At 42.5% G+C, this 24,765-nt stretch overlaps 1 protein-coding gene across 1 annotated transcript in view; it reads left to right on the forward strand.

Annotated features, from left to right (window-relative positions):
- TET2 (tet methylcytosine dioxygenase 2) overlaps positions 1–24,765 on the forward strand; it is a 75,039-nt gene that overhangs the window by 25,056 nt on the left and 25,218 nt on the right. The window lies entirely within an intron of this gene.

Raw genomic sequence — 24,765 nt, forward strand, 5'->3', positions numbered from 1 at the left:
ACTATGTCCTTGCTTGAACCTGGCAGGCACCGTGTGGTACAGTTGTCATGGCATTGTTTGAAGGATTAAACTGCAGCAACGAGGTTGCTACCTGTTCAAACTGACGCAGAAACCCCAAACAAACTCTCAGCACCAACGTATCTTAGCAGTAACACACAAGGGGACAGGCTTACATCTATGTTATACCAGAAATATCTGGATCGGTACCCTTTCACAGCAGCGTAGGTAACACGGTCTCATTGTGCTAATGCCATTGTTCAGACCTTGAGCCAAAACTCAACCAGTATGGCTCTGCTGAAATCAGTGGAGCTACCCCAGTCTACAGCAGCACGACATTTGCCCTTGTCTCCTCAATTTCTTGCAAAATTACCAGATTTTTTTGGCCAAAGCAAACAGGGCATCTTCGGTAAGTGTTCAGTCTCCTTAGAAAGCTGGTCACGAATGGCCAACGGCTACCCAACAGACTCCCGTCCTCCTCTCCGACAGGTTTTTGCTGCTGCCAGCACAGTGCCACATCCATCTGGACAGCCAGATGAGTCGCTCCCTTCAGAGGTGGCCCGGTTGCCTTTCCATGAATTGGCGCAGGGATGGCGTGGCGGCGTGCCGATCGGCTGGAAGCCTTCCGCCGGCAGTACGCGCGTCACTTCTGTGGCACGCTCGACATCCCTTGGCCCGAGGCCCATGGCCTGCAATCCCGAGTCAATGCTCAAACTAGGTTTGTCACCCAGCTGACAGTGTAGTGACCTTACTCCGTGACACAGATTCGGTTCCACGGGTCACAGGAAAGATATCGTATAAGCCATTTGATCATTTTGAATGGGACTTCCATAGCAGCTATTAGGAACTAGCTAGGTGCGTAAATTCATCCTTAGGTGTATTTTTGCCTGTGTAGTCACTAGAGACCTTTCTCTCATCACGTCCATCACTATTACCATTTGATCACACCATGCTACCTCTAGAAGTAGGTAAGAGCAACAATCTTCATTCACAGAAAGCCGAACCTCACGATTTTGTTAGTGGCATGGCTTAAAAGGAAGAAAACAGAAAGTCTTACTTCTTTATCGTCTCCTTCCATGGCTATATAAACTTTGTTTCACCTCTCGCTTTGTTGACTTTCTACAATGAAAAGCATCACTGCTTTATTTCAAAACTTGCTTTCGTAAGCTTTTTCTTCCACTATATTCAGAACCTCTTTTTTACAGCTAGCCTTCCCCACTTCACATTCTCACTCATCTGTTCTTGCCGTCCTTTAAGATCCTTCCTTTTATCTCACTGTTTTTTTCCCCATGCCCAAAGAAAGCCAGACATCTGATTTCTCTAATCTAACCAAGGTCTGCACCTGTATCTGCATACATACAGCACTCTCCATACTTAATTCTTTGCAGCCTGCTTGCTCCCAAAGCACCTACACATTTTCTGCTTGTGTGACTACCCTGCTTCCCTTCACATCCTTTAAACTTCTCTCTTGCCACCAAACTTTGCAACTACCTTCAACTGTTTCCAAAACAGTTCCCTTCCTAAATTAAAAATTAGGAAGGGACTTCCTCTAACATGCTCCCAGCTTCCAGTCCCTTTTGGTTCTGAGGCTCTCCAGCCTTTCACATGTGTGTCACTTTAATGTGTGTGAAATTGTTCTCTGGGAAAACTTGTTGACTGGCACAAAATTCCTACCCTGCAGTTGCATGACTTAACATGCATTAAAACAACCCAGTATTTTTCTAAACTGCACCACCTCTCTGCTCTTCCCCTTTCTGAAGCACTGCTCTGGGTGCACTATCAAACACTTCTGATTTGCTTTCCCCAAAACATCAGTTACTTTCTCCCCATAGAAGACAAGAAAGCTATCAATCCAAAGTACTGTCCTCTAGCCAGTCCCAAATTATAGTAAGTCTATTGCTTGAAAAAGGCTTGCTTGGTTTTACTTCTTGCCCTCACCTCTCTCTGTGAACCCGAACAGTGAGTGTCTTCCATGAACCTGTTCCAGCTGCCTCCAGAGGAGCTCCTCACATAATCTCCACTGACCTTTGCAGGGTCCAGGAGTCCACTACTGTCCAGGCTTGTTTAAAAATTACCCTTCTCTGTTGTCTCCTCTCCACTTCCAGTTCTTACAGATAGTGTTCCCTGGTGTCCTCTGACTCGTGGTTAAGGTGGTATGTCTGACAGCCTTCTGCTCTTTGGTTTGAAGAGATTTCCCTTATCCATTAATACCAGCGACCATTCTGCTCACTACCACAAGCTACTGCCGTCATATGTCCCTCTTGTGACTAGAAAAATATATATTAAACTCGTTTCCCAGCAAAATTAATAATATGTGATGATACCATGCATATGTGCCTGTCTGTCCCCCCCAAAGAGAGTCTGAGTCAACTGGCTGGTTTCAGGCACGTGTGATAGATTAGTGCTCAAACTGTTGTGAAGATCGGAAGCTGGGTAAAGGGGAAAAACCCTGTAAACATCCCAAGTGAGGAAACAACAAATGCATGACTTCACATGTTATTAAACGCCAGAGAACCCTCATGGGAGAGAGCACTTATGCATGTTCTAGCCATGGGAAAAGCTTCTGCTGAAACTCAACAGTCTCCCAAGAAAAGCAAACCCATGGGACTCTCAGACTTCCTGAGGCTTGCTGCTCCCAGAACTACCTGCTTGGAAAGCATGACGTGTCCCAAATCAGGAGTAGTTCCCACTCCAGTCAGAATCATTTAGCATTTGCATTTCAGCTCAGGAGTAACAAATACTAGTTCACAGCATTGTGTTCTTAAACCTCAAAATACAAGTAACAGTACTGAAACTCCTTGTGTGATTGCATGGCCTGGAAATACGTTATTTTTTAGATTAGTGTTTGGGTCTAAAAAGCACTGTAAGTAATTCAGGATAACGATAGGTATGTACCAGTTCTGGAGGAATCATCAGCCTGTTGGGGTTCTTGATCTGCTGACTCTCATGTCATAGCACTTCTACTTCTCCAGCAATTAGGTTGGTTTTTTTTTATAACCTGCTCACTGCAGAATAACCTACTCCAATGGGACGGAGGTAGAGCTTTACAAGATCCTAATAAAGGTATATATTCAGTAGAAACTGCAAGACAAACTGGGAGGAAGTCTCAGACTACATAGTATTCATACAGAAATAACTACCGTAAAAGGCAAGAAAAAATCATTTTAGATAATGCTAAAGTGATTTAGAATAACCTATGTAAGGCTAGAGGGGGGAAGGAAAGCACATGGCTAAAAACACTGGGGAATATTCTGGCTTGCACACAGCATCACGCTCCCTAATGCAGTTACTCACCTTTCTATATATAGCTCTGTGTATCCCAAAGATTGTCAAGGTGTTCTGGATAGTTTATATAAATAAAAACCCAACATGTAAAGATCACTCCTTTCGCTCCCTGCCCTCTCCTTACTCTGAACAAAAATGTAGTTAACTGTTTCAGAGGAAGACAGATTTTTGTGCCTGTAAATCCAGCTACTTTGTCTTTCTGGGTTGAGGGTTTGGTGCTAACGTAAGGGGAAGGTGGTTTTACATATGGAAATATGAGCCCTACTTCCTGCAGCATTTGGCTTTTCCTTGTAACTGAGTTCATTTACCTGCTTCGCAAGGGAGGTCCAGTATCACAGCTGAAGGTGGAATTGCTACTGCACTTTTCGTTTTTTGCATGACACTATGACCTTCATAAGGCTGATTCTGGCGACTGTCCACATATTGACAGGATCTTGTGGAGGTCAGCGGCAGTTCCACAAACTACATACGGACTGCTGATTGAGTGCCAGAAGCAGGCGTTTCGGAGAGCTGGCTACCAAAACACCAGCAGTACACAGCAGAGCTCAGGTACCTTGCGAGAGAGTTGCGTTCACAAGCATCTGATCGTGCGTACTGCGGTCATCAAACCTGCATACCTGACTTCTGGTAAAACAGGCCCTAAGGACCATCTCTCCAGAGGCATTTAGATGTCTAGAGAGTCAGATAGGTACTTCTGTAATTCCCATGAAGTTTCTAATTACGTTAACTACCAAAACGATTTTGTAAATCCCCAGGAGGTGCCCATCTGCATGTCTGTGTGCTTACATTGCACGTTTTGGCCCATCTTTTTGCTCATTTCTTCAGTCTCATACTCAAGTTTTATTAAGGTTTCCCAAGCAGTTGCTGGGAAGAACAACATCCACCAGCCACCTGGAGGGTGGGCCCTGTGCCACACCGTCGTCCCTTCCTAGCCTCGGCAGGAATAAACAGGGCTTCCCCTCCGTGTCCCTGTGCATTGCGGGCGCTCGACCAGCAGCCTGGCTGCATGTGGAGCGGAGAGCTGCTTCCTCAGCATGTTCCTATTCGGCAGCTGGCTCAGGCCCAGCGAGGAGGCTGCCTCCAAAGCACGTGGATGTGCATGCAGCTTTTTCCAGCACAGCAAAGCTGTTCCTCTCCGAGTCTGGAGATCAAGGTCCTCACAAGGAGCCAGCTCCTTTCTCCCTTGGGGATTTGTCCACTCTGCCTACAGGAAAACTCTTACGCGCTTGAAAGTTTCACAGCATTTATTCCCAAGTTTAGACAACAATGAACGCACATGCAGCGGAGTAACAGTGAAAGCAGTTCCTCAGTGTTTCATGTACGCACAGAGCTCGTGTTAGTCACGTACAACAGCTAGATAAAAATCCAGCCTGTTGCTTCACAATCTCCGATCAATGTGGAAGTCATTCTGTTGCCCGCTTTGCAGCAGTCACCTCACCATTGCGTTCTTCTCCTGCATTTGCTGGTTTTCCCCATTACACAACCCAGTTAGCTATTTTTCCTGAATTAAAGCTACTCCCATTCCTTGCATGTTTCCGTGATTACACCATGATTCTCTATGATGTAATTAAGAGCTCTGCCCATTTGGCATCATGTGTGCTTTCTGGAGTAACACGGCACTCTGCATTCCTACTTGGTGCCTTCTGGTTTCCAAGCAGGACCGTGGGAGGACAGACGCTCAGCTGAGCGGCAGAACCCAAAGGGTTTCCTCACCGAGACCTAACCTGCTTGGCTTCCCAGAAAATCTGTTCATTCTCATATCGAATACCCAAAGTACTTTTGCGACAACAGAAACAGAACTCTTATGCTTAAGCATATTTCCTCCTTTTTCACTATAATTAAAAGTTGCCTGGTATGACCCACCTTTCCCCATACACCCCATCTTGCATGACTTCCTCCTGGTTTGTACCTTCCCAGCCATGCAGGCAGCCATCAGGGTGTGGGGGAAGAAAGGGACAACCACCCTTGGTATTTTCTTCAGACAAAACTCTTCCTGAAGTGCTCTTTCCTTAGCGTGTTCGTTATTGTTGTCCATAAAATAATGAAAGGAAAAACGTGCCTATGTTAACTTGTCGAGGGAAGGAAGCAGGGCAAGAGGCTTGTTTTTAATTAGTCATTTTGTGAACATTTGTGCAAGGACAGAGTCTGCTGCCAAACAGCATCTCAATTAGCATGTCCCTGTGGGCAGACCTTGCTTGGGCTGATCTGTGGCTTACAAAGGTGGCAGAGGGAGAAGACACAGAAAGGATTTGTTTGCTTTTTTACCCCCCACCCCCCTTTTTTGTGTTGCTAGGAGAGGAGACTGGTACAGTGGGTGGTGTCTAACTGGGACCAGTGACCCAGTTCAATAAACCTGGCTTGGCTTCTGTGGGACTGGAGTGGGGTGGTGCAGAAGAGCAGGCTGGGACCCCACCAGACACGGAGAAAGAAGCTGTTTCTAGTGCTTTGTTAGTGAAACGTGAAGCAGTAAGACAAGGACAAGGAAGGATCTGAGAAAGTACAAGGACACTGAGCAAAGACATGCAAACCCATCCAGCAGTTTTTGTCACTGACCAGTATTTCTTTGCAAAGACCCCTGTATATATCAAGTTCTCCAGACTTGGAGGGGATATTGGTGAGGGGAAGAATTGAAGGAAAGGAGTATTTTTTGCTTCAGAAAAAGTTCATGAAGAATATTTTTTCCTGGTGAAAACAAGGCATGCATCCAGGCTTCAGAAAACACAGGATATTTTACCACACAGGATATTTTAAAGGTTTTGGTGGTTTTGTTTCACAGCAAAACAGTGTTTTGCATCGCTGAAACTCCCTGAGGAGTGCAGTAGCATTTCTCAGCATGTTAATTGTCAGATAATGCAGCCGGTAGCTTCTGCTCAGGAGAGGGGGGTGGCAGTGAAGAGATTAAAATGATGATTCAATCAGGAGACTCTCAGAAATCTGCCTAGTGACAACTTTTTTTTTTTTTAAAGACTCGGGCTCTGTGGCATAGTTACAAAGGAGGAGTCTTAATTAAAATTAGCAGGCAGACGAAGCATTTGAATGGGCATCTTTCAATTCTTTTCCCTTTCAGCTCACAGTAAACCGTCTTCTCCTTTTCTGTCTTTTCTCAGAACAGCTTAAGTTGGCTTCAACAGTTTCGCTTGTCCATTTTCTTTCCATCACAAAAAAGTCCCTTAAATTATACTCTCTGTAGAATGCGATGTAAATAACTTGCATTTCTATGATTCTTTTCAGCCAGGAGCAATTTAAGAGGGAGTTCTGCTTCTTATCAGCCTGCAAGTTAGTCTGTAGATCGCTCACTATCCCCCCTTACAGCTTGTGAAACAGGCACAGAAATTAACTTAGGGTCTGCATCATGATTAGCTTTTGCTGGGCATCCATAACAGAAGTTATATGTGGTTTATTTGCAAGTTTATCAGATCAGAACAGAAATGTTGTTCAGCTCTGGCTCCAGCTGCTTCTGTTTCTGACACCTGTTGACAGTTAGGGATAAAATTTCCTGCACTAGGAAAGGCAAGCAAAAACTCAAACTGTGCAGATCATAAAGCTAAAATAAGCCCTTGAGCATTCATATATATGTATGTATGTATGTAAATAAATATGTAAGATTCTACTGTTAGTGGGAAAAATCATGTCATACTATATGAATTCAGATATAGGCGTTACAAATGAGGGTAATCAACAATTTAATTTGCACCCTCTGTTTCACTACCCATAATCATGCAGGAGAGCAGACAAAGCTCCATTGCCTGCTTTCACCAGAGAAATGAAATGGTTTGGGTTTACTTATTTACAGTGTCACTTCCTTAAACCAAATTGTCCTGACAGAGCAGATAGCAAAGAAAGCACGTACTCTTGAGTAAGTGACAACATTTAAAGGACAGACTGATTACATTTATTTTCTGATTATCATCGTCACACGGTTAAAAAGAACACAAAGCCAGGTAACTTGGCTTTAAGGTTGTTACGTTCCTGGATTTTGGAACAGCTTTCAGCTCAGCAACTTGCTCTGTGTGTACTTTGCCAGGCAGAGCAAGCCAGCTTGCTTCATTTCTTGCTAGGGTTTGGAATTAAAATGTAGATTCAAAGCAGATGGGGATGTTTCTGCAGCAGCTGAATAGAAATACACAGAAACTGAGAAAACTCCCTCCTCCCTGCCCCCCCCCCAACAAAGTCAGCTATCATCTCCTTCTGACAAAGGCCTATTCTTCTGCAGACCACATAAAATTATCTGTCTGGTGAAGATCTGAATTTATGTACTATCAGGGCTTTTTGTGAAGTGCTGGCAAGCCCTTTGGCCAGCAGCAGCCGCATTGCTTGCAATGCCTCTATTACAGAGGAGCAGGGCGACCTCTGTTCAGGAACTCCTTGAACACTTGTTTTACATACAAAGATAGGGGAAACAAAACAACAAGAACCCAAATCAGTGAAACAGAAAGTGACTTCTTAGGTGGCCGGTACCTCATCGGTGCTCAATCTAACCTGTTCTGTATTGGAGCAGCACAACAAAGCCATCCTCCTGGATTAGAGGTTAGTAAGTACAGACAGCTGGTCTCCCCCTGGATCTCTCCCCTACACTGACCTTGCACAGGGAATCCCTCCCTCCTTTATCCTTAGATAAACTCCCATCGTCCCTGAAACTGGAATAACTGTGCCATCTCACAGTCACGTTGCTTCTGCATCTGTCACGCATCATTGTGAACCACCTTTGTTTTCAGCGGGGAGTTTCAAGTCATTACCTGCCTAAAACAGGATTTATTCAATGCATTAGTGACTCTGAGGGTTTTCTTAACCCAGGCACAGGAAGATTTCCTGTATTTGCATTTTTCTTTTCTTCTCTATTAAATAAACATTTCATCAGATGATGATAAAAAAACCTCATCCCATCCTTCCTTTCTCTAAAAAAACCAAGAGTTTCAAATCAGAATGCTGATCTCTGCCATTCCACCCTTGGTGGGTGTGTTTTCCTTCTACAAACTTTGGATCCACCCCACACTCTCTCCATCCCTTTTTCTTACAGTCTTGTCAGTGTAATTGATCTCAGCTGTGATACTATGTATTTTCTCCTTCCCCTGGGCAAAACATTCCCCCCAAGCAGTTTCTGTCTGTTCTTTCCCTCCCTCCTTAAATAGTAACTTACCTTTTAGGAAAACACAAGTGCCTCCCCCTGTGACACTGTCCTTATCTCCTCCATGCACAGCAAGAACAAGAATTTCTACTTCTTGAGAAAACACCCATAAGCTCAAGGAGAGAAAAGGTCAACTGTGACAAGGATTATGCATTTCTGTAACTCTTTTTTCTCCTAATCTGGAAAGATTCCTATTTTATGTCTGAACTACAGAACTAGAGTTTACCCTTGCAAAAACAATAATCTTGCTACACCACTTGTATCCCCTACTACAAGGTGAAGATACTGCTCTTCATTATGAGAGAGGTTTGTTTTTCTGGATTGCTAAAATGCCATTTAAAGCTAAGAAATAATCCCTCTCTCACCCCTAAAGATAGCCAAGAAAAAATCCTAGCTCTCTTTTAAAATTGTGAAGAATAAAAGAAAAAGGAGTATAGAACTTTTTCTGTAGGACAAAAAGTATAAGCATGAGATTTGCCTAGATTTTCTTCCTTCCTCAGCAGCTCTCAAATACAACTAATGTTGAAATGAAAACAATAAAAACAACCAACTGTGAGGACTGTGGGACTGAGGAAAGAAAGATTTCTGCCCATCCATTACTGATTCAGTTTCCCACTGTAAAGCATTTTGCAGTTCTGCTTGTAAGACAGACACTGAACATGGACCAAAGTCATATGGGATATGAAAATACATACCTTTCTGGGTATGGGGTGTCTTTTAGGAATATCCCTGTTATCTAAGACCTTGCAGTGTCATTTGGACTTCCCTGGCCTTTGACTCAAATGCTCAGATGCTAAACTGTCATGAGCGGAAATGCAGCAACACAGATGGGTGGGATTTTGGAATACACATTTGGGAGCAACATCGTACAGGGCAGGAAACTCTAATGCCAACTATTTTGCACATTTTAAAATCACCAAAGATTTTAAGTGAAGAAACACGGTTTCTTCACTTCTTGTTTGTCATCTGTGGTGACTTTACTTTAACTAAGCTTTGTGTCATGACTAAAAGATAACAAGTGAGAGAACTGTGTAGATCTTCCCAGCAGATGATCTATTTGACAGCATAACTTTGTCAAATGCACTTTCTAACCATAACACTGAAAGAGAAAGCTGATGATCTTTGCTCTTTGGAGGTGTCAGGTACTTAATATTATCCGTTATCTTTTCTTCATTTAGATATTATAAATGTATTTTTTTCCCTTTGAGAAGATGAGAAATACAGAAACTAGACTTCAAAATTAAAGTGGTTGGGTTTGTTTTTTTTTTAAAGGCTCACAGAAGAGTTTCCCTTCGAGCAAAAAATACAAAGAATGCAAATAAACATTGTCAAGTAATGAAAGACTCAGTATTACAAAAGAAGAGCACTGTGGGAGTTACTGGGGCATGACCAATATAAAAAATACCACCACTGACTACTTTTCCTCTTATTGAAAGTAGGACCTCTAAGTTACTAGAGTCTCTAATGTTTCTGTATAAAATCTGGTCTCTGGTCTAGTCAATGCCAGTTTTCCTGTCCAGTGCAATGGATGCAAAAGTTTATGGTCTTCTTTTCCATGTATAGTACATGTAAATAAAAGCGTAAATAAAATAACAAATCACTTTGCACTTATTTAAGTAGTTGTACCTAAAACTAAATCTAAACGATGATAAGGCCACAAATGAGTACAAAAGTTAACAACAGATGTTACAGCTGCTCCTCTTTTCAGTCTGCTTATTGAAAACCTAAATCTCAAGTCAACAAAGTTCATTTAAAACTTGAAAGTATAGCTATTTCTTTTACAATGTCTATGAATAGTTCATCCCTGAAGTTCTGGTCAGAAAAAAACACCCTATATCCTGTACTATGTGCCCTACACCTTGCTGTGCCAAGCTGTACCTGGTGTGTGTCCTGTAGCCACTGTTTTACAGACATGCAAGCTGTGATTTGAACAAGCAGATGCACAGCCTCCCACTTCTCATGTTAGGTCCTAAGTCTCCTAAGTATTCAAATGAAGAACCATGCATAGATACAGACACAGTGCCTAACCAGGTGCCCAAAGGGAAGCCAAAGGTGGGAGTAGCATTTTGCAAGCTGCATTCCCCAGGGATGGAAAAGGTGCTGGGGTTTCCCAGCCATGTCAGTCTGGGATGCAGTGGCAGTCTGGCCACCCTGAATCCTTCAAGGAGAGTTACCATTCAGCATAACATGTGCAGTAGTTACCGTCTTCATGTCTTTGTGTGTGAAAGGCAAATCTGCCCTTAAAAGATAATGTTGGCAGTACTTGCCTTAATTAATCTGGTTCTGTATATTATAAATATGTATCTGTACCTTTAACAGAAAGAGGAAATTTAACAGAAAGAGAGTAATTAGAGTGCTTACAAAATGTGTTTCCTGAATTTTGCACATTGTTACGTATTGGTTACTGTAATTCCCTGTGAATCTGTATCTGCGGTGGTGACCTGTATGAGCAAAATAACTGGCGAAGGCTGATGCCCTGTTTCAGCTGGAACGTAAAATGAAGGCTAAGTGGTGTCACATGCAAGCCCCAGTATCATTCAGTAACCCACTGCTCACTGCAGCGAGTAGGAGGGCTCTCCAGAGACAGTTAGCTTCAAAGAAGTGGCTTCATAAATCCCACAGTTGGTATCTCAGGTCAAATGAGCATGTTTCCTGGTACCAGGCTACATCAGAGGAGAGGATGTCAGTGCAAGTCGGCAGGATCAGGGAAGCATCCAGTCGCTCTGCACTGGGAGATGCAGAGGGTCATGTGGGCAAGTTCCTATAAAGACTGATTTGAATCAAAGTTTTTCCAGTTACTTGGAAATAGTGCCCTAGTTGCAAAGCAAGAGCTTAAACTTTCAATTAAGAAGGAAGGCTTTTCTCATCAGCCATATCTGGAGGAATTAGCTTGATTCTCCTGCCTTTTGGCCCTTGAATCACTATTATAATTCTAAGCAACAGACAAACCAAGAGCACAGAACATAAAATGCTGCAATCATTTCACCCAGAATTTCCTTAGAGTCCTTCTCTGACTCCTTTGCACACACAGGCATTCTGTATGTATCCTTTTGTTGTTTTTTAAACAAAAGCTTTTTATAAATGATAAAAATAGTGATAACTTTTACTTCCACAGTCAGTGCAAACTATGCAGTAAGTTCCTAGCTGACCTGAGCAAGGGGGAAGCCTTCTGTACTAAACACCCAATGAAGGCTCACTGCCTGCCAATCCCTGGGGACAGGCTAACGCCGGTGGGTGCCACAGGAGCATCCCAACAAGGGGAGACTTGAAGACCAGGTCAGTTGTTAATCCTCAGTAATTTCTTCTCCCAAAACTACTGTCAGCGTTTGTACTCATCAAAGTCTTTAGCTCTAGTCTGTAGTTGCTGCACTGTCTTCCTCCAACTTCAACTTCCTGCAGCTCTGTGGAGCACATTCCCCCGTCCCCATCCACTTCCTCTTGTTAACCTTGTCATGGAAAATGTCTCTCAAAACCTCTCTCTCTTCCTTGCTGCTATCTGAAGTACACCAATCTTTCCTCCAACACAAATACAATCTGAGACAACAAACAGAGGGAGAGTTATTACTGCTGACGGAGTATTTTAATCTTTTGTAGCAATTTCCTTTGTAATCCTGATCGAGCTTTTCAGTATTCAGTAGATGCAGGCTCTCCCCAATGGGTCTCTTGTAAAAGGGACTGCAAATCCTTGAGCTTTGTGTTTCCCTCCTCACAATCTAAAGCAATAGCAATGCTTACTAGCATCTAGTTATTTGCATGATAGCCTGTTTGATCAAATCAAGATTTAAAACCTAACATCAAAGAAGCATCTCTTATATCATGGAAGTTTTATTCTTTTGCAAGGCTGTGTACCTTGTTAGAAAGCAGTTCCTCAGCCATCAGCCCACAATACCAGACTGGTTTTAGCATAATCTCGGGATCTTTTCTCAAACTCATTGGCAGCAGCACCACTAGAGTTAAAGTGCTTTGGTTTTCTGTTTTAGCTTTAACATCTTTTTGCCGATTTCTGAGTATCTTGTTTTACAATAGCCTCCTTCAGGCAATAGAGTCCAGAGCAAAATTTAATCTTCAGAGAGCATAACAAAAGAAATCAGCCTTAGTTACCAAAAGATCATTAAGTAGTAGCAGCTGGTTTTAAGACATTGAATTTTTTCAATGAAGCCATAAAAACTAAAGCATAAACTAAGACTTTGTGCTGCCTGTTAATTGTGGTGTATGAGGAAGTAGGACGGGAGGAAAAAGAGCAAACAAATATTTAACATCAGAGTAGCCAGCGTCCTGATCGTACAAGTCATCTGTCATAAGCTTCTGACAGCTCTGAAGGCATCCCTGCCTCCACACCTCCAGCAACAGGGGCTGGGGCAGGGAGCTTAGGCAGGGGGAGGTGGGGAGCTGCTGGGATCCCCATCGGTTTCCAGGATGGGACTGGGGCCCTGCGGGGCAGTGGTGACACACACCCTGTATTGCTCGTGTGCCCCAGGCCCACGTGCCAGGCTTGAAGAGAGGAGCATGGTTTTGTTGGGACCAGCCAGTGAAAGGACCTTAATGGTGCCAAAGGGAGAAGGTAGGAAACAAGATGGGCTGGGAGGCATCAGCACCCTGAACATAGACTCTAAACAGTAATTCATGCCGTAATTTCTCTGAAGGATGTGGCATGCTGCAGAGTTGATGCACAGCAGTATGGGAACACATATCCAGTCTCTAGTGCTCACCTGATTTGCTTTAGTCTTCCACATGCTTTTTTAAAGGTTAACTGGAGGTACTCCAGAATATTTTTTTCTGCCCATCTCATTTTTAGTTCTAATTTTAGGTGCAACTAACTTTTCAGAACATTTGCTTAATCATCAATATCTATCATAAACTTTTTAGATCATTTTGGTTTGGGGAGTTGAGGCATGCTTCTGATTTATTACACATCAATTACACACAAGCTTTTTGAGCTAGATGAGGCTGTTAGGAAGAGTTGTCTGCTGGGGAGTGTAACGAGCAGGTAAACTTTGCCATTCATCATTGTCCCCCACCTTTCCCACAGTAAAATTAATAGCTCATTTTCTCCTAATCAACCTGGCTGACCCTCAAATTGTTAACAAACAAAAAATAAAGTGTCCTTATATTCATTCGACAGTGTTAGCTTAAATGACTGCATTAGGCATTTAGTATCCTGATAGCTGTCTCCTCTCTTCTCCCTCCCCCCCCTTTTTTTTAAAGGAAAAGCAGCTGTTCTTTGCCCCCAAAGGCTGTATAGAAGTAATACTACCAAGTGCGGACTGCGTTGCATTTGCTTCTGAGCAAAACTGGTTGCATGTGTCAGAACTTAATGCCTATCATCCTTGCTTTGCCCCCAGCCCTGTTCTCTCCCTGATGTGTTTTGGGGGAGGGGGCATGGAAGAGGGAGTGATGGTTTGTGTTGGCAAAGAAAAGCAGCGACTGTGCTGCGCAATCACACTTCATGTACAAGGACCCACATAAGCTTACGGGAACTCGACCAGCACAATGCAAGGCGTTCATCCCTTCACCTGCATTCCTGAGCTCAAGACCACCGCACCTATTAGACTTCTGCCTGAAGGACTAGCCTGGCAAACACTTCGCATAACCTTGCCAGCTAGGAGCAGTTCAGCAGGACTTGCGGGATCAGGTCCTCGTTTCTGGAGGTGTGGATTTAAATAACGAAAAGTCACCTGACCCTTTCAAGGAGAGGTCACCTGCCACCCTTCCAAGGAAGAGTGAAGGGAGGCATTTAAAATGCTTCCATTAATTTTCACCATCTGTAGTAAAGATGTTTACTTAAGCTGAAAAAAGTCTCAGCTATGATTTATGAGTTTCATTCAAAGTAGTCCTGTATCTTAGACTTGTCTATAGTTCCCAGCTTTCTAAATCCCGTTGAGTGTGTACTTTACAATGGTGAGCTTTTCATCCACACTGCTTCTTTGTGCACTAAGAGCGTGACTGTGTTATGGACAGACAATAATCAATTAGTGAAACGGTATCTCGTGACTGAGAACATGAAGCGGGCTTTGCGGGAACTGACAACAGCTCTTTTAACTCACCCGTTTCTGTATGTCTCTTAAATATCCCAAAATATCAAAGGTCTTTCATTAGAGCTTCAAACTCTCTCAAATCCACGTGGGCCACTGGATACCTTGGAAGACTATGAACTGATGTGAGCCGGCAGCAAATGGCAAGTTGCCAGAACGAAGAACAACCGACTGTTTTCGAAGCTTTGAAAATATTTGAAAAGGAAGGACAGAGAGAGGAGTGTTGCAGTTCCCTTTGGGGCTGCTCAAATACCGCTCTTCCAAGTGTCAGCTGCGGGAGTCTGAAAGTCTTAGCGAGAGTTAAAACACAATCTGCCAGTTTTCCCCCCCGCTCTTTTAGCTTGGCAGCAGCAAATTTTCTGTCTCTTCATGTTGCATCTCGCCATAAAGAGGAAAATTTAAACAGGAGAAAGAATGTGCTTTGAATTATTGGAAATTAAAGGAAAGCAGGAATGCCAGCTTGTTCTGGAATCCCAACCCTTTCTCGGCACAGCAATCCCAAGTTTTTATCCAGTCTTGTAATTTGGTTAAAGGGAGAAACCTTCATGTTAGAGCTGTGTTTTTAAACAAACATCCTGTTCACAAAATCTAGACTTTTCACTGGTTTCCAGTTTCCCTGAAACACCGAAGGGAGATTCCACAGAAAGGCAAATGCCTGTCTCCATGTAATAAGCTTTTTTCTCTAGTAGCTCTCTAACTAAATGTTTCTTGTCACAAAATGCATAAATTCCCCATATACTGCCCATTTATGCTTAAATGTTAAGAAGTTTGGCTAAATGGCTATAGATAAAAACCGCGTCCTATGTAAGCAAGGATGTATCAAGATAAGAAGGAACTCAGAAATGACCTCAGCTGTGTGGAAGCATGAACTAGAGCCCGTTGCTTGATCCTCAGAACAGGATTAATACTGGCCTTCTAAAGAAAAAGCTAAAAACTCTCTTGCCAAGTAATAAAAAGCTAAAATTAGAAAGGGGGAAAAATGACTGTGGCCAAGATGGTAACTACAGAAAATCTGTTTTTCAAGCCAACCGTAAGAAGCTAGGCTGTAACTCCTTGATAAATGCTGGCATAATGTGAAGTGAGTGTCCCTCGACTTACAATTTGTTTGGGCCCTGGGCCATTTTATATAAGATTAGACAATGACCAAGTTCTTTCCAAGCTCGTATGTTGAGTATTCAAAATGAAAATGTAGTCCCACATCTTCCTCTCCAACCTAAAACTGAAGGGGATAGCAACAGTACCCGTGCCAAGCTCTCTTGTGTGCTCAGAACCCGTGGCAAGGCAGCACCGGCTCCCACGTTTCATTTCGCTCCCAGAGTTGCGCTTTTATCAAGGTTAGATCTCAACTGCTCTTAGGTCGTCAGCTGGCTCTGGTCATCAAAACACCTTGTCTTTCATCTCTTGTACATCTGGAGAGGCAATTGTAACTATTTTCTCAGATGTAGATTTCAGCACGATAATCCATGCCATTGTTGCGTGTAGATTGCAATAACCCACATGAAAACTGCTCCTGAAGACCACACACGAATGCAGAAAGAAGCTGAATGGCAACCGTAGCTCCAGGGAGCATCTTCTAATACACCTCTAAAAATATATTAGATTCTTATCTTCTGTGGTGCCTGAGCAACAGTGGAAGTCAGAAGAGATGTTTGTGCCAGTAGCTCACAAAGTTAAACATCCTGAAGTCAGAGGTTTTAAGGAAACAAGCTCCTCTATAAAGCTCTGCTAGAACAACGAGCCTGCTCTGTTCATTTCAATGCAGTTTACACAGTCCCTCTCATGCTGAGGGAATAAAACTGATTTGAGTTACTGGTGAGAAAGCCAAGTTAACTCATACAGGTATCTGAAATATTATATAGGCACATATTATAGCTGCTTGTATAGCAAACATCTGAACTCGGGGAAAATCTAGCAGAATGTGGCACATGCATAAGGTCTCCAAAGAACAGACTGTTGCATTTGCTTTGTGACCTCTGTGCATCTGGTCAGAGAACAAATGGCATGGATATAGATCCACTCGGGCAGGAGATCCGATGTCACAAACTGGGTTGTTTATTCTGTCTAAGAGGGGAGCATTAATAACAGTCTTCAGTTACACGGGGAGAAAGAAGCCATAGCACAGAAGAAAAAAAACTGCTCCGCAAGTCTGTGGTAGATGGGAAGAGACGAACTAGGGTTATGTTTTAAATGGTAGAAGCTTTCTAATAAGTAAGGCTAATGAAGCACTGCATGTAACTGTGGGTTATTATGCGACCCTCATCTTCAGAGGCCTTTGAAAACAGGTTGGAGTGGACTGGTACAGGTCTGGCTGGTGCTGCCCTGGAGCTGAAGAACAGGGCACTCATCTCGTCAGGCCCCTGAGAAACCTATTTTTCTCATGTATTTATGAGCGATGGGTTTGGTTTGTAAGTCGTGCAAGGCACAAATAGGAAGAAAGAAAAAAATCACAAGTGGGCATGAAAACACATTTTTAAATCAAATCACGCAACAATTAAAACAGCACAAGATCTTTCCCAAGCAAGTACCTTTGTTTTGGCTCAACTCCCCCAGCTTCACCATCTGGAAGTAAATCCCCAGAAGGATGTAGGAAACCACGCAGAAAGCTGCAGTGGCACGCAGCATCTCGCATACGGACACACGGGTATCTCGTGTGGCAGGGATCCCTGGCAGGGATCCCCAGCACCTGCCCCTGGGGTACACCGAGGTACACAGTGCACGCTGTGTAGCGTGGGAGCTGTCTCCCTGTGCTGCCTCTCATTTCTCAGCGGCAAAGAATAGTAGCCAAAAATTGAGTTCACTACAGCATCCCAGCATAGGTGTGGCAGAGGCATGAGAAAAACGGAGGAGGAATGTGTATAGGGGTGTAAAGGCTACCGTGGTGAGGCCAGTGAAGGGGCTGAAAGCTATGCTTTGTCATCTGGACATGTGGGAGCAACAATCAGAGTAATCCTTCGAGTCATCAACCCTTGTCTCTGCATTCTCTCCACTCTCCTCTCGGTATGGCCTTCACCTTCAACTTTTGGAGAAGAAATTTAAGACAACAGCATTTCCTCCAAAATTCTGTTTTCATCAGAACTGGGAGACCAACAGGATTTCCTATTTGAAGTTCAAAGGATAATGGAAAACAGAGCTGTGTAAATAGGCTTTCTGAGGATGCTGCAGCCCACAGCGTTTTACTCTCTTCTGTCAGTTCTTCCACCCACGTGCAAACAGGACAATTTTTGATCCTATTTTCTAATGTTACTGTCCCAACCTGATGAAACCCTGAAATCTTTAGCTTGCCAGTGGTTTTTCCTTTGGGTCCTCCCTTTCTTCCTTATAGAACGGGGTGAAGAGAGCTGAGAGAATCTCTTCCACTGCTTCCAGTTCTCAAGGAGGATGTACTACTTACTAGCAAATTACTTAACTCTGCCGACAGCTGTGATGAAATCATCACGGATAACCGACCTTCGACTGGTGTCAGGAAGTCATCAACCCAAGAAATCCATGCTATATCCAGGTCTGAAGCCAGATGGACAAAGATCACAGAAACTGGAAGATAATGATGACACTGACCTCTTGGTAACCTTCCTTAAACGGCAGGTTGATAACATCAAGTGTGTCTTGAAGAACGGCTCAGCCACCAATGGTTGCTTATTCTGGCGTGCTCTCAGAGAGGCACGCTGCACTAGAGAGCTCGGTCAGAATAGCGTGAGCTGTTCCGAGAGCTATTGATCTCGGATGGCTGATTTTAATCAGTGGCCAGTATCATCATTACTGTTTGACGTGTGGGGTAGCTGAAGTACTGAGAGGAAAATTGTCCCTCAAATTACACCATTTCTGCAGAAATCAAAACCAGGTCTCAGCACCAGTTGTGCACCTGATAACACCGCCCACCCTACTTGGCCAGGCTTTACTCAACACACCTAACCTAGCATGATAACTGGCTGAGATGAAGAAAAAAAGAGGCTTGGTTCTGTTTTCCTACCCTAACATGTTTCCTGATGTTGAATCCACAGGCACTGGTGAATTACCCGAATGATGCCCTGTGTGGGTCACAATTTGAAATAATTTTGCTGGCCCAAACTTCACAGGCACACAAGAGAAGTGTCTCATTATACCCAGGCATAGAAGCATCTCACTCAGCGCACACTTATTTGAGCATCCCCAGCGTTTAAGAGTGGAAATCCCATCCCCACAGCCTTCCTATTACAATTGTCAACTGTAATGACTCTCAAAAACAGCAAAGGTGAAAGGGTGTTTTAGTTCAGCTTCCCTGTATTTGTGGAAGATGTATAATAGTCAAGATGGTGCTCAAGAAATTGAGCAATACTGGTCTTAGAGTATGTTGGCATACCAACACCCAAGGTAACATCAAACAGGCTAACCTGGGAAGTAATATAGCTCTGTATGATGGCCTGTCAGTATAAACCACCTGGATCCGCCATACTCCAAATCTGAACCACAGAAACGAGCTTACAATTGGCGAGAACAAGCGTAGGTGCCAACATCATCTTAACGTTCTGATTATTACAGCAGGAAGGTCCTTTTGTCTCTTAAATCCAACCTGGTTCTAAAGCTCGACCTTTCAGGAAACATTTCTAATCTAGTCACTATGGTGGCATTACAAGCGACTTGAAGAGTTGTGTTCTTCTGTTAGAAGTGCTACATGGTATGATTAGGTGCAAAGTTTGTATAGGACATAAATCACAAAAAAATAGGAACTGGAGAGCTGTGTGATGCGATATTGTAATTCCTATTTACTTGCATCTTATATTCCTGAATTCATTTCCTTCACATAATTGATTTTTTTTCCACCCGTATTGCAGAGGCATTTAATTTTTGCTTCCCTTGATTTTATGCAATTGTTAAAATAGTGCAGTTTTTCATGTGTGGGTAGATATTATGCAGAATCCAGTCTTGTTGATGGTTATATAATGTAGCAAGGGGGAATCACTGTGCAGACCAGTTTAGCTTTACTCTCTTGCCCTCTGTATTAAGGTCAAAAATCAAACTGATTCAAGTGCTTTTGCAATTAGGTCATTGCATTGCTGAAATGTAAGAACTGGTGTCAATCAATTGAGGGGGGTTTAGCACTAGTTGATTTAAAAATGCATGAATTATGAGGCTTCTGGCTTGGATAAGATTTAATGAATTATTAATCTTCATATTTCACAAATCCCGTGCTCTTCATTCTGTTATATCTGCTTATATCTATATTCGCTAGTCACCATTTTCCCTGTAAAGTAAGGATAAATTAGCTATAAATTAGGTAACAAATTTTAGCCATCCCACATTTTCTTTTCTGTTTGACACAGATTATTCATAGATCTAAATGCCAGAGAAGACAATTATATTCATGTAATATGACCTCCTGCAGAATACAGTCACAGAGTCTCATCCAGTAGTTTCTAGATTAACCCCTTAACTGCTATTTAAAGCTACAATGAGAAAACAATATGTGTATTTTAGAAAGAAATATAGCCTTAACTTAAAAAGTTCAAGGGACAGAGAAGGCACGGCATCCTTATGCAAGTTTTTTCCAAAGCATTGCTAATGCACCGAATAAAGATACTATCCAAATGAAGAGACAGCTGAATGCAGTGCAAAAGGACGCCATTGTAAACCATAGAGCCCAGATAACAACAGAGTGTCCGTGTCCTTCTGGGGCCTCCTTTACGTCTGCCTTGAAGTTTCACTGTGTTTTCCTCAGCCACCACACTTGCAGTGGGGCAGCAGTGGTGCTGGTAGGGAGCAGAGCAAATCCTTAGGGCGTGTTGTGGGGTTCAGAGCTTCAATTCACCTTGGGCATGAATGCAGTCCCTCTTTCGAACCTGCTTTGGACAACAGGATTAAAATTCTCTCTCATGGGTGCCTTGGCTTCTGAAAAGAGCACGTTTAACCCATATTTAAACAACAGGCCCACACGGCGTTTGGTTTCTGGTGGCACTGTATTTATTACAAACTACCAGCAACCCTAGCTTGGGAAGAATGGCAAACCACCCAGAGTCTGGGCAGGCGTAGTCCTGGTCTTGCCTCTCTCATTAGTTTCTATGTGGAAGCTTGCTTTGTTTTTCGGTGTATAAACACAGTGCACCTTAAGTGCGAAACATACAGGAAATGCTTAAACTATAGCACAGTTTTCATGTGTGCAACTTTTTATCCCAGCAATAATGGAAATGTCTCACTAATAAGGAGCTCTGATGTGTTACATCGCCCATTAGCCATCTGAGTTAACTGCACATCTTCTCTCCTCTTGTGACATTTGCAGCTTGCTTACAGGTGTTAACCCAAGGCACAGCTGAAGCAACTGTTACTTAGATAGGCCAAATAAAAATGACATCCCACAATAACCACACGGCTATAAATCATGGTGTTGAGCATCATTATAACTGCTTACACATCTTGTTCCAAAGCTAAAAAAGAGAAAACACTGACACAGAGTTAATCAAAAACAATTTCGCATGTATGCGAGTCCAGATTTAAGGTTTTAGTGCAGAAATTGACCTTTCTGATAATGCCATGTATGAGTGTCCTTACTTAGGAATAACTCTACTCATGCCTTTTCTCGAATTTTCATTCATTCTTGAAATACAAAAAAAAAATCCCTTCACTTTAGGAGCTTTTTCACTTGTTGGAAGTTCAGGATTTAGACCTCTTTGCCAGCAGCATGAGCTTCAGAGGAGAGAAGCAGCTGCACAACAGCACATAATAATACATAGCAAATGAAGCCAGAAGTGACGCCAACTACCGTACCCAGGCGATAGGAGCAGGAGAGTGTAAGCAGAAAGTACAACTTAACCAAACTGGAGTTTGGCAAGACATATAGGTAAATTCACCTCCTGTCTAGAAAGTGCTACAGAGGTTTCTTGTCTGGGAGCAATTTAGACCTCTGTGTCATCTGGCAGTGGCAGAAGGGTACCAGCAGGATGGAGGCTGTGGCAGCACTCCAGGAACAACCCAGCGAGCCATCAACAAGCTCCTCAGTATCCGACTTCTGCTTTCTTGAGTCTCATCCCGATAATCACTCGAGCACAAGTCAGCTGAGGTCATGATCTGAGGAGGTACATTTCTGCTGGGGAGAAAAACCTCTGAGGAGGTACATTTCTATCCCAGCTAACCCCAGAAGGGGAAACAACCCATCTGACATCCCACCTTTCGGTCCTTTTAGGGCCATGAGTACTCTAACACGACATTCCCCCACCTACTTTTTCTACTGGGAATCTTGCCCAGCTTTGCAGAAGATTGTACTCCCCTGCAGTGCGTGTATTTGTCCATTCATTCATCTGAGCTGCTTTGCATTCACAAACTCCTCAGATACGGGTGCTATATAAAATAAGGTACGAACCTCTAGAACTGGCTAAAAGTAAAGAAGGATTTTCCATGAAAGAAAATGAAATAACTAAGAGTACTTTTGTTGCCACAGAAATGTTTGTCGCGCTCATAACAATGCCTTCCACAGTCTTTCAGTATTCCCGTATTGATAGAGGTGGCAGGAATATGCCAAACTTGCCCATAAAACAAAAAAAGAAATAAATCTCAAACTCTCTCTCAGTAGCTAGTTTCCAATTTGTGCCCCATATGTGGCAGGAAATAAATGTACATACATTGCTTGCATCTGAAAAAGTCAAACGGTGGTGGACTGAATTATAACTTGAATGCATATTGGTGGGATGAGATGCTGATCCATTTGCACAGTAATGTGCTATATTTAAGTCACGCATCGTGGCATCTTCAAAGAGGCCAGTCATAATTATGATGGATTAGACTGCAGAGTCAGTCCTAGATGCAGTAATTGTTTCACAGATGCTGCTGATGTGACTTGAATTTCTAATGAATTATAGCTGAAGAAAAATACGTGGATACATGGTCTGGATAAAATACAGTTATGGGAAAGAGAAAAAAGGCTAACTGCTACGCTTAGGGAAAGGTAGATTTACTTTGAGAGGCAGACAGTTCACCCCACAACAATTATAAAGAAGAGCACAGAGACTTTGTAAGGTGCAACCGGGTCTGTTTAATAGTAGCATCAAGAATATCTTCATGGTGTCTCAGTTAAAACCAGTAATAAAGGTATTGCTGCCATTTGTCTTTTGCCAATTTTAAATTACAAATAATTGCTGTGATTTTTAGCTGCTTGAGCAAGATTTGTACTCAGGTGTGATGCGAGGATTGTGAATAACTGAGTGTAGACAGAGAGAAAGAAGTGTAACGCAAAGTCACCACAATCTTAGATGCATTTCAAAGAATGCAAATCTGGCACTTTTAATCGATGAATTAACTTTGTATTTTAAAGAACCAAATGATGCCCGTGTCCTTTGCAATGTCTAACACCTGTGCCTTTTATACTGGAGGTGATAGGAATTTGGGGGGACTAGCTGACTCATACCATGAGGTCTTTGAGAATACTGTGAATAATAATCCTTGTCACACAGTGAAGATAACCTCGTGTTTTTTTGAGGACGGCATGAACCTAAGACTTTTCTGAAGCACAGATGTGCTCCTTCGAGGGGTTTGCAAGCTAAGTTTAGAGAAGTCTTCTAAACAAAAAGGTGTTTTTACCTATCAGTAAGGAGTTGAGAAGAAAGATTGTCTGGGAACTCTCAGAAATAATTTAGTTGCAACCCACATGGTACACCAGAACACAAGCAGCAAGGAAGACTTTCAGGGTGAGAGGAAGTTTCTCACGGCTCAATCACACAGACTAAAACTTTTTTAAAGAAATAAATATCTTAGAAGCAGCTTGACAGCACAGTGTTAATTACTATGGTGCCTTTTATTTCATTTCATACTTGAGAAATAGAGCAGCCTACACACTTATGTCTGAGTTGTGGTTCGGCTGCAATTTCTAGGTATGAAAGGTGTGAAGGCAAAGAATGGTTTCCAAATTAGGCTGACATTTTATTTTTGAAACACTCTGGGAGCATCATTGTGCCACCTGGCCTAGAATGACACATCAGAGAAATCCTTTTCACACTGCTTTCTGTTAAGCGTGGAATATCATCTCCCTGGGAAAGCTGCAAAGGCTCGTGTCTTGTGGTACTTTAAAGCTAGGTTGGGAAATAATACTGAAATATATCTAGAAGGGAAGAAGCCTACCTTACCTTGTCAGGAAAATAGGTAAGATGGACAAACATTCTTTTCCATCTCCCTATTCTTAGCTTTCCCTTCAAAAAGTCTTTTTTTAAAGTACTGTTACTTGCAGAGAGAACTTCTCTATTTCTGTCGTACAATACATAAATTGAGTGCAGAAAGAAAAGAAAAAAAAAAAACTTCAGGAGGTCAAAATTAAATCTGAAACCAAGTTTGGGATAAGGAGGAAGTGGATACAAGTCATCATATAGGTGCTTGCCAGTCAAAATGTGTTTGAATTGTTCTGATACTGAAATCACAGCTGCAAGCAGAAGAGATTCTGCTGGATGTAATGAATCTCATGAATTAATATTACTTTTAGAAGCATTTTAGAATCATATTACTCAACTGAGTAAGGCAATACTGCACTGAAAACTGTATAAATTAGATGTTCTTTAGCATTTAAAAAAAAAATATTAGTGTAGGATAAATAAACAAGCAGAGCAACCGTGATGGGACAAATTTTTCAGTGCAGTAGTTCTTATGTAGTGGCAATACCAGCCACGTGTAGTGCTTCTCCTGACTTTGCAGTCCAACCAGGGATGATGTGGTAGTGGAGAACCCTTCGGATTCCTCTTTATGCAAACTAAAAAGAAAAGCTTCAGGACAAAGACACGCATGAGTCCAGATTTTCTCTGTGCAATCTCACATCTGTAAGACCCTCTGTCAGTCTGTCTTCTGTCATTTGTGACTGGTTGAGAACCATAAAGCCAACAAAGAATAAATTACAAGCAGAGTCAAACAAGGGCTTTATCTATTTTAACTGGGATTGTGAATCCTGGGAAGATCCATGTGAACAGGATTAGCTTGTCATTATATGGAATTTGTTCACTGCACATTGTCAGTACTTTTATCCAACGAAAAACTTAATTTTATAAATAAAATATAGAAAGTATATGAGAAAATGGGATTTTCCTTCCAAACAAAGAAGAAAAAAATCCTAGCTCCACAGCTGTGGGGCTCAGTTGAAAACCCAAATGCACAGTTTAAGCCATGCTTGATGTCTGTATGTAAATTTGAAAGGATATTAATACCTGAAAAAATACCACTTCCATCAAACCTTTCAGAAATCTCTCTATTTGTTTCTGTCAACATTACCAAGATGTTGATGAACTGTAAGAGTTCCTATGGACAGCAATCAAGCGTGGCTTTGTCTCACATGTGTATCGTGCCACTTGCATGGTCTTTAGGAATGCCGGTTTTAAAAGACCTTGT

The sequence above is a fragment of the Ciconia boyciana genome, chromosome 5 (genome assembly GCF_034638445.1).
Source record: "Ciconia boyciana chromosome 5, ASM3463844v1, whole genome shotgun sequence".
NCBI lineage: Eukaryota > Metazoa > Chordata > Aves > Ciconiiformes > Ciconiidae > Ciconia > Ciconia boyciana.